We start from the raw sequence: 8,013 nt of genomic DNA on the forward strand, positions 1-8,013 counted from the left end.
ACTTTTTGAATGTGAACAGGAATGCAGGGGGTCCCTTATACTTTCCCCTGTCTGTGCCCCGTGTTGGGTTTTAGTCAGCTTCAAAGGGGCAGAAACAAACAGGAATGTGGGACTTGGAGAGCTGCAGGGAAAAATTGGCAGTATGAACTAAAACAGAGCTCTACCTCCATCTGTAGATTCCTCTGCAAATCCTAACTGGCTTCCAGATTAGTGTTTTAGGTGGTGAGTATGAGGCTGAAATTCCATTTCCTTCGTAACAAACTAATCCGTTGTGAGAAGCATTGTCTTAGCCAAGTGCAAGATGCAAAGATAACAATGGCATAACTGGATTAGTTGCATAAGCAAAAAGAGAACTTCTAGCACCACAAACCATGCTGTGATGATGCTGGAATTATGGTAGCAAAAGTAGCTTCTTTGATTACTGAAAACAACAATTTATTCTAAAACAGAGGCTTTTGTTACAATCAAAATCAGAAGAGGCAACATGATTTTCATTTGTTCTGTAACTACGAAGAAGGATTTCTGAATAACATAAAGACTGCAGAAGATTATATTCCTGATTTTTCACCAACATAATCTACAATGGCTTTTAGAAATAATAAAAGTTTTTTGGTTTGCTTAACACTAGCCTAGATATGGTATGCCTCGCAGAGGACTTCAATGATGAACTGAGTCCACCTATTGTACTTAAATATGATATAAAACAAGTGGAATAAGTTCAATCCAATATAAGAAACTCAATCATTTTTAGAGCACATTTAGTCTGCTATTCTGTATAAAGACATAAGGGAAAAACCTCTTTAAAAAGAGTATTCTTACATACATTGCCACCCACATGTATTCCACTTTACAGGTCATAGGTGAAATGCCAGGTCCATGCTTTTAGAGTGAGTTTGCATCCTAATCTTTTTCTCTTCTTGCATGCCTAGTTGCAATGAGGGGGAAAATCAAATGCCATCCACTATGTATACTATTTTTTTTAAATGCAGAAAGTTTCAAGGGCTGTGTGTGTGTGTGTGTGTGTGTGTGTGTGTGTGTGGTTAAGACTTTCTTCTTGTATCAGGTTTGGGCCCTGTGGCCCTCCAGATGTTACAGACTGGCAGTCCACACATCTTCACATTGGTGCTGTGTTAGGGATTTTTGCAGCCCCTTTGAGACTAACTGGGAGAAAAAAAGAAGTTGGTGCACAAGATTTTGCAGACTTTGCAGAGCTACTCAGGAAGTAGACTGAAAGTTTATGCTACCAACTTCTTTCTTTCTCCCAGTTAGCCATTAGCGGTGCTCCAACGATTCCGTTGCCTTTGCATACTGACACAGACTAACACAGTATGTCATTGAACTGGCTGTGATGGCTAAGACTGCTGGAAGCTGCAGTCCAATGACATCTAGAGGATGACCATCTTAAAGTACTCTCTGTGTTGTATATTTTATCTAGTTCAGTCCCAAACTTTGATCCTCTAGTTGTTTTGCACTTCAGCTCCCAGAAGACCCAACCAGCTAGGCCAACAGTCAGGATTTCTAGTAACTAAACTCCAAAATATCTAGAGCACCAAAGCTTGGGAATCACTAATCTAAAGTCAGCCCTCCATATCCATGGATTCTGCATCCACAGATTCAACCATCCACAGCTTGAAAATAGCCTCCCTCCAAAAAAAATCCAAAAAGTAAACCTTGATTTTGCTATTTTATATAAGAGATTCAATTTTATTATGCCACTGTATATAATGGGAACTGAGCAGGGATGTCGGTATCCCTGGGGATTCTGGGACCAAACGAAGGGCCTAGTGTAGTTCATTTGCACTACTGGTTTCTAACTCTTACTTCGATTCTAAAGAGGTAAAATTAGGGACAAATATAGGTCATAATCCACTGCAGAATAAAATATGCTGAAATTCCACTAGTTCAATAAGTGGACTCTTGCTTGTTATGAACACTTGTATTCAGATTGGTTTGCCTAAGCATCATGAAGTCATGCCCATAGAAAACTCAGGTCTTCAAGGCCCTAATAAGGTCCAAGCACAATTTTCCACACTGATGTATTAAATTTTGAAATAAAAGAAGGTACTCTTTTGAAGAAATATACCCACATAGATGATAAGACAGTTTTCTTTTCTAAACTAGAATCAAATAATGAGACAGAATGAGAAATATGATGATGTGCCAAATAAAACATTATTAAAAATACAAACCTCTTCTGAGAGTTACCTTTCAAAGGGAGTTCTCAATATTTTGCATAACTTATTTATGTATTCAAGAAATTAATCAGCAAATGCTTCGTGACAAAAATCATCCTGGAGGGATTACATTTTATGTCTGTTGAAATGCTTGCAGTTTCCTGATCTACTAAATGACATCATTGCTAAGTCCTAACATGTGAAGGAGGACGAGGATAAAAACAGAGGGAAGACTCAAAACTGCAAACACATTTTTGCTCATTTCGCAAAGCAATGTTTTGGAGCTTCCAGTAACTGAAACATTATGTTACAGCAAAGCAATTCCAATTCTGTTTAAAAGGCTGGACAGAATTCAATGCAGAAGGGAAATCATTCCTCCTCTAACCCCTTCTCCTGATAATCTGCTTTAAAGATGTATCTCTTTCTGACCAATAGGAATCTGATCAGAACCTGGATCCATGGACCCTTTACCAAATGTTGCAAACAAATGCAAAACAAACACCTCCATATTTCAGCTTACTTTGAGTTTAAACTTCACAACAGGGTCAAGGGGCAGATCCCTCTGGCTATATGCACACCTCAGCAATCCCAAATTTTAATATTATCTGCAGATCCTCTCAAATTGGTGACAGGAAGGGAAGACATGTCTCTTCCTGTTGACATTTTTCTAGTGACTGCAGAGGGAAATGGAGACATTTCCTTTGCGAATCTCAAAATGACAAATGGAAATGAAGGCGCGTCTCTTTATGTTGCTATTTTAAGAGGAATTACAGGATAAAATGGAGGTACCTGAAGGTAATATATAGTTCTAGGGTGATTGTGGACAAGGGTTGGGGATATTTTTTAATTGTATTCCTGCATTTGGTGAGTTTACTTCAAAGACAAGGAACATCTTCCAGGGAGGAACCATAGTTGAGGAATAAAGTATGTGCTTTTGCTTGCAGAAGATTTGGAATTTAGACCTTAGGGTCATCCACACAGGCCAAGTCAGGGAGGGGTCCAGACAATACAAGGGCCATCCCCCAGTTCTGGTGCAAAATGTTCAGAAAACATCCAGCCAATTCAGCATCAAACCCACCATATGTGCCCCTTAAACCATTTTTTTTAAATGTTACCTTTTGCTCTTTTTAACTACTGTGCCCTGCTGGTTAAATGTTGTGAATTTGATCCTGTAGGACTCCAGGCTGATTTAGCCTTCCATCCTTTCTTAGGTCAGGAAAATGAGCACCCAGCCTGTTGGGGGCAATTGGCTAACACATTGTAAAGCACTTAGAGAGTGCTTAGTTCACTATGAAGTGTTATAGAAATGTAAAGTGCTATTGGTCTTGCTCTTGCTATTGGTCAGGTTCTTTCAGAGCCCTCAGTTGCAACACCTAAATTTATCGCACAGCGTTCTGACAATGTTTTGGGCACTAAATGAGAATGGAACAGAACACACTTTATTTCATGGTAGGGTTCCCATCCAGGTCCCATTTGGTGCTCAAAGCGTCCCTCACCTGTCCCAGAGTGAGAAGTGTTAAAAGGAGTTCTCAGCCGGCAGGAACGTTTTCGGACCATTCCAGGTGATTTAAGTGTGATAAGCTAACCAGTTCTCAGCCTGTCCTTGTGTTCTGATTGGCTAGGACAATTTCCTGTCCTCCCATCCTAGAATGTCTACAATCTCTACTGTTCCTCGATGGGAGGGTGCCACAAGTAGTGTTAAAATTTAATTATATTTTTATTTATGTGATATTTTTTCTGAGAAAAAGAATGATCAGGATGTAAACATTTCTGTAGCATGTTTTTGGATGGAGAATTATTTCCCCCTTGTACACTGAGCACTTGATACACAAAAGAGAAGCCAGGGAAAGGGAGCAGCCCTCAGGGCAAGCAGATGCAGGGATGTAGCCAAGGGGGATCCGGGGGGGGGGTCCAAGGGGTCCAGACCCCCCCTTCCGTTAGATACAATGAATGGTGTGTGGCACTGCACTGCCACGCCCAAGCCCCAATATAATGGCGTCACTTAGTCTGGACTGCCCTCCTTCCCAAAATCCTTGCTATATCCCTGGCAGGTGTGTGTGTGTGTGTGTGTGTGTGTGTGTGTGTGTGTGTCAGGCAGGCTGAGATGCTTCTCTCTGGGTGTGTGAGAGGGGGGGAAGGGAGGGAGGCAGGCAGGCAGAGATGCTTCTGTGTGTGTGTGTGTGTGTGTTTGAGAGAGAGAGAGAGAGAGAGAGAGAGAGAGAGAGAGAGGCAGGCAGGCAGGCAGGGATGCCTCTGCCTCTGTGTGTTTCCCTGCAGCCTCCCACTTTCCAAACTTTCTGAGTCACAGCCATTCTCTCCCTCTGAGCTTGGCACCTTGGACCAGCCCCCTCCAAAAGCAGGGTGGGTGAGGTTACCCCACAAAACAGGTGTCCCCTGGCTGGCTCTCTTCCTCCTCCTCCTCCTCCTCCTCCACAGCCATGACACCTTCTCTTTGGCTCTGTCTTGCCTTCCTCTCCCTGATTGTCTCTTTTTATGAGTGGCTCCAGCAGCCAGGAGTGGGTGGGTGGGTATCAGACCCATGAAGTGATAAGATCATAGAGTGATGACATCACTTACTTCTGTATCCTCGCTAGAATAGTACACATGCACAAAAGAAGAACTGCTTGGGACTGACCTCGGCTACAGTAACAGAAACACAGTATATGCATTGTGATAAAATGTTTTCCATACCATTACCATTATGTTACAAAATATCGAATGCAGTAACACCCGTTCCCATATCGTTTCTCCATGGAATGTTACAGGGACTCTATGGGAATGTTATAGGTACTGGTGTGATAAACTTAACCAAGTGGCCATTTACAATGTGTCCTGCTGTGCCACACGGCACCTCCACTGGTGCAAGTCACTCAGTCTGAGATCAGAATGAGATTCCTAGCCATGTGATCAATACCAAATGTCTCATTCTGACCTCAGAACAAACGACTCACAGTAGCAATGGTGATGCCAACTGGCACAGCAGGATGCATGTATGAACATTCATCACCCAGTATCACAAGGGAGCGATCAGGGTAGTGGGAGGACATTGGGGCAACTTCTGTGCCAGTATACCCCTGGCTGCTCCTGGAATATTCTGGACTGTACGGACCCAGCTGTTGTCATCTCCATCCAGTTACTAGCCCTGGCCCAAGACATTCCATTACCTGAAATTAAGTAAATAAATGGTGTCCTGTCCTCTCTAGGTACAGAAACCTTCTGGTCTGGTCAGGTACTTGAGGTTTGAGTGATTGTAATGAGCTATATCCTCTGACACAGTAGATTAGTCTTTGTGACCAGAGGGAAACAGCCAGTAGGCTACCAATGCCACTCACCAGCATCTGCTGCTTGTGATAAGCATATTACATCACTTGTCATAGTGGTAGGGCTAACAATAAGAAGGAGCTAGTTAGGAATAGGAAAAGTCTTTTCCAGACACTGCCAATCAGAATGGACAATACTGGGCCACATGGACAAATTGCCTGAAATGGCAGAAGGCAGCTATTTATGTTCCCAAGACTGACTGGTATTGCTCTTATATCTTCTAGACCAGGATGGAAAAATGTAGCTCTGGAGTTGCATGAGGCTTCCTAAGGATGTATTTTTGCCCCTTGGTACCTCCAGATTCCACAGACTCTTTCCTAGCCAATAAAGAAGATGAATTGCTGCCTCTGTAAGCTTCCACAAGAAACCATGTACCCAGGGATGTCACTATGAGACTGTGAGGGCTGTGGACCACATTGGGTGACACCTGAGAAAGTGAAGAACACCCAATGCGGTGGTTGCTCACTATCCATCCCAACAGTTCCCTGATCACCCCCCATCCACCAGCCAGGGCTCCTCTGTCCTTTGCCCAGTGTGACCACTAGTGGGGATGGGGTGCTGATTCCACCCGGCAGCCCCTTCTGGGTTTGGCAGGGCTGCTGGCTGTGCTGGGAAAAGGAGGTCTTGGCACTGGCACCGTGAGTTACCACACCAAGGTGACACTATGTGTCTTTCAAACAGGTTGCAAGGCCTCCTTGTCCTTCTTAAAATTAAAATGTCCAGTTTTGAGAACCTGAAGTGGTGTTTTTGTTTTGTTATGGATTGGGCAGTCAATGTGGCCCCCAGGGCATCCTAGGCCTCTTGGGCCTATTGTAGTTGCCCATTCCTGTTCTACATTACTAATCGAGTTTTTATTCTGTTTAGTTCAAATCCATTTGAAGCCATAATTATTTCAATGTGATTCAGTGTAAATGGAATGTTCAGACAACAAAATAAATAGCCCATCCCTAAAAGTAAAAATCATTAGTTCACATTCTAGACAATTACCCAGACAAAAAATAATGTTGGAAAGTGTGCTCACTGACAGAGAACATGATTTGTGCACAGAATGTCTTTGTTTCAATTTTCCAGCATCTCCCAGTACAGCTGGGAAAGACAACTGTCTAAAGTGGTGGAGAGCCACTGCCAACCAGTGTGTAGCCAGCTACACTGCTGATAGACTAACAAACAAAGTTTGGTGTAAGGCACTTTCCTCTGCTGGCTCCCAGCCTTTGTTTTGCTATGTGCAGAAGTTGTGCTAAATAGCCTACATTCTCAATTGCTTCCATGCTTGTTATTATTCAAAGGCAAATGATCTGTTATTTTATATTTGTGAATATGGCCAATGACTGCATTTCTTCAACAGTACAGGGGGGAACCTGATCCTCAGCCTCCTCTATTAGATGGCAACAAAATAAAGTGTGGGAAATGGTTGATTTATACATCTCCAAGGAAGCACTACCAGCGTTTCCAAGGAGTATTGTAGTATCTTACATCTTAAAATTGTGGATGACATTAATTGAAATCTGAGAAGGGTGAGGGGTTTTTCCCAAAATGTACTTACTTAAAAAGTTGGGAGGAAGTGTTTGAGAACATGCTTATGTTTAAGGTTACTGTTCCATGAAGGAAATCTTATTCTGGCCAGAGAAGGCTGCTTGATACACCCTAAAATTTCACAGATGGAAACAGGGATATATGCGTCCAAGCAACATCATAGAGTGTTAAAGAAAAGGCAGATGTTATTAATAAGAAAGAACTCACAAATTAGGAGAAATTGCAGGAATTTGCTTTTGCCTGAACCTACTGGAAAGAGTAAGGTTATCCTCTATTCTCTCCATTTCTCTTCCACCTGCTCGTTTGAGTGCAGAAAGCACTTTGAACTCTGTTTGCAGCAGTTAAAATAAATTGAGGCCAAAGAGAAAAATTAGAGGAGGAAAGAGAAAATGGGCCATTTTTAAAACAGCTGGAAAAAGTGGAATGAAAGATGGCTAATTGGGACAGTTGGATAGTATGTTGTTTGAGTTCAGAAATGTTTTCACCTTTAATTTCCAGTAATCCTAATCAGGCATTCAGTACGAGTAGAAACTGAACAACTGAAGGGGCCAGTCCATTGTATGGAAATCACTCCTTCATTCATTCAGCTGGGCTCATATTTTTAGAATGTATATTAATGAATCATATATACTTTCCTCTGAGAAGCAGTGTTTGATTTAGTGCACTGAATCATGCTTGACTGAATTTGATTTAGCCAGTATAACTCTGACAACCTTATCACTGGGAAACACACCTATTTTGACCATTAACTAAACAGGTAAAATTGAACCCTTATTTCTTGCAAAAAAAAATGATAGCTTAGAAAAACTGAAAAGGTATACCCAAGCACACAATGTTTTCTCACGTATTCATTCTAAAAATAACTAAGATCAGATAGTGCCCTAAATTTGTTAATTATAGAAAAAGTGAAGTTACCTTTTCTTCTTTCTTTGACTGGAAGAACCTGCATACCATCCTCCATACACCTTTCAAAACCCCAAAACTT

Source organism: Sceloporus undulatus, chromosome 3, assembly GCF_019175285.1.
Source record: "Sceloporus undulatus isolate JIND9_A2432 ecotype Alabama chromosome 3, SceUnd_v1.1, whole genome shotgun sequence".
NCBI classification, from domain to species: domain Eukaryota; kingdom Metazoa; phylum Chordata; class Lepidosauria; order Squamata; family Phrynosomatidae; genus Sceloporus; species Sceloporus undulatus.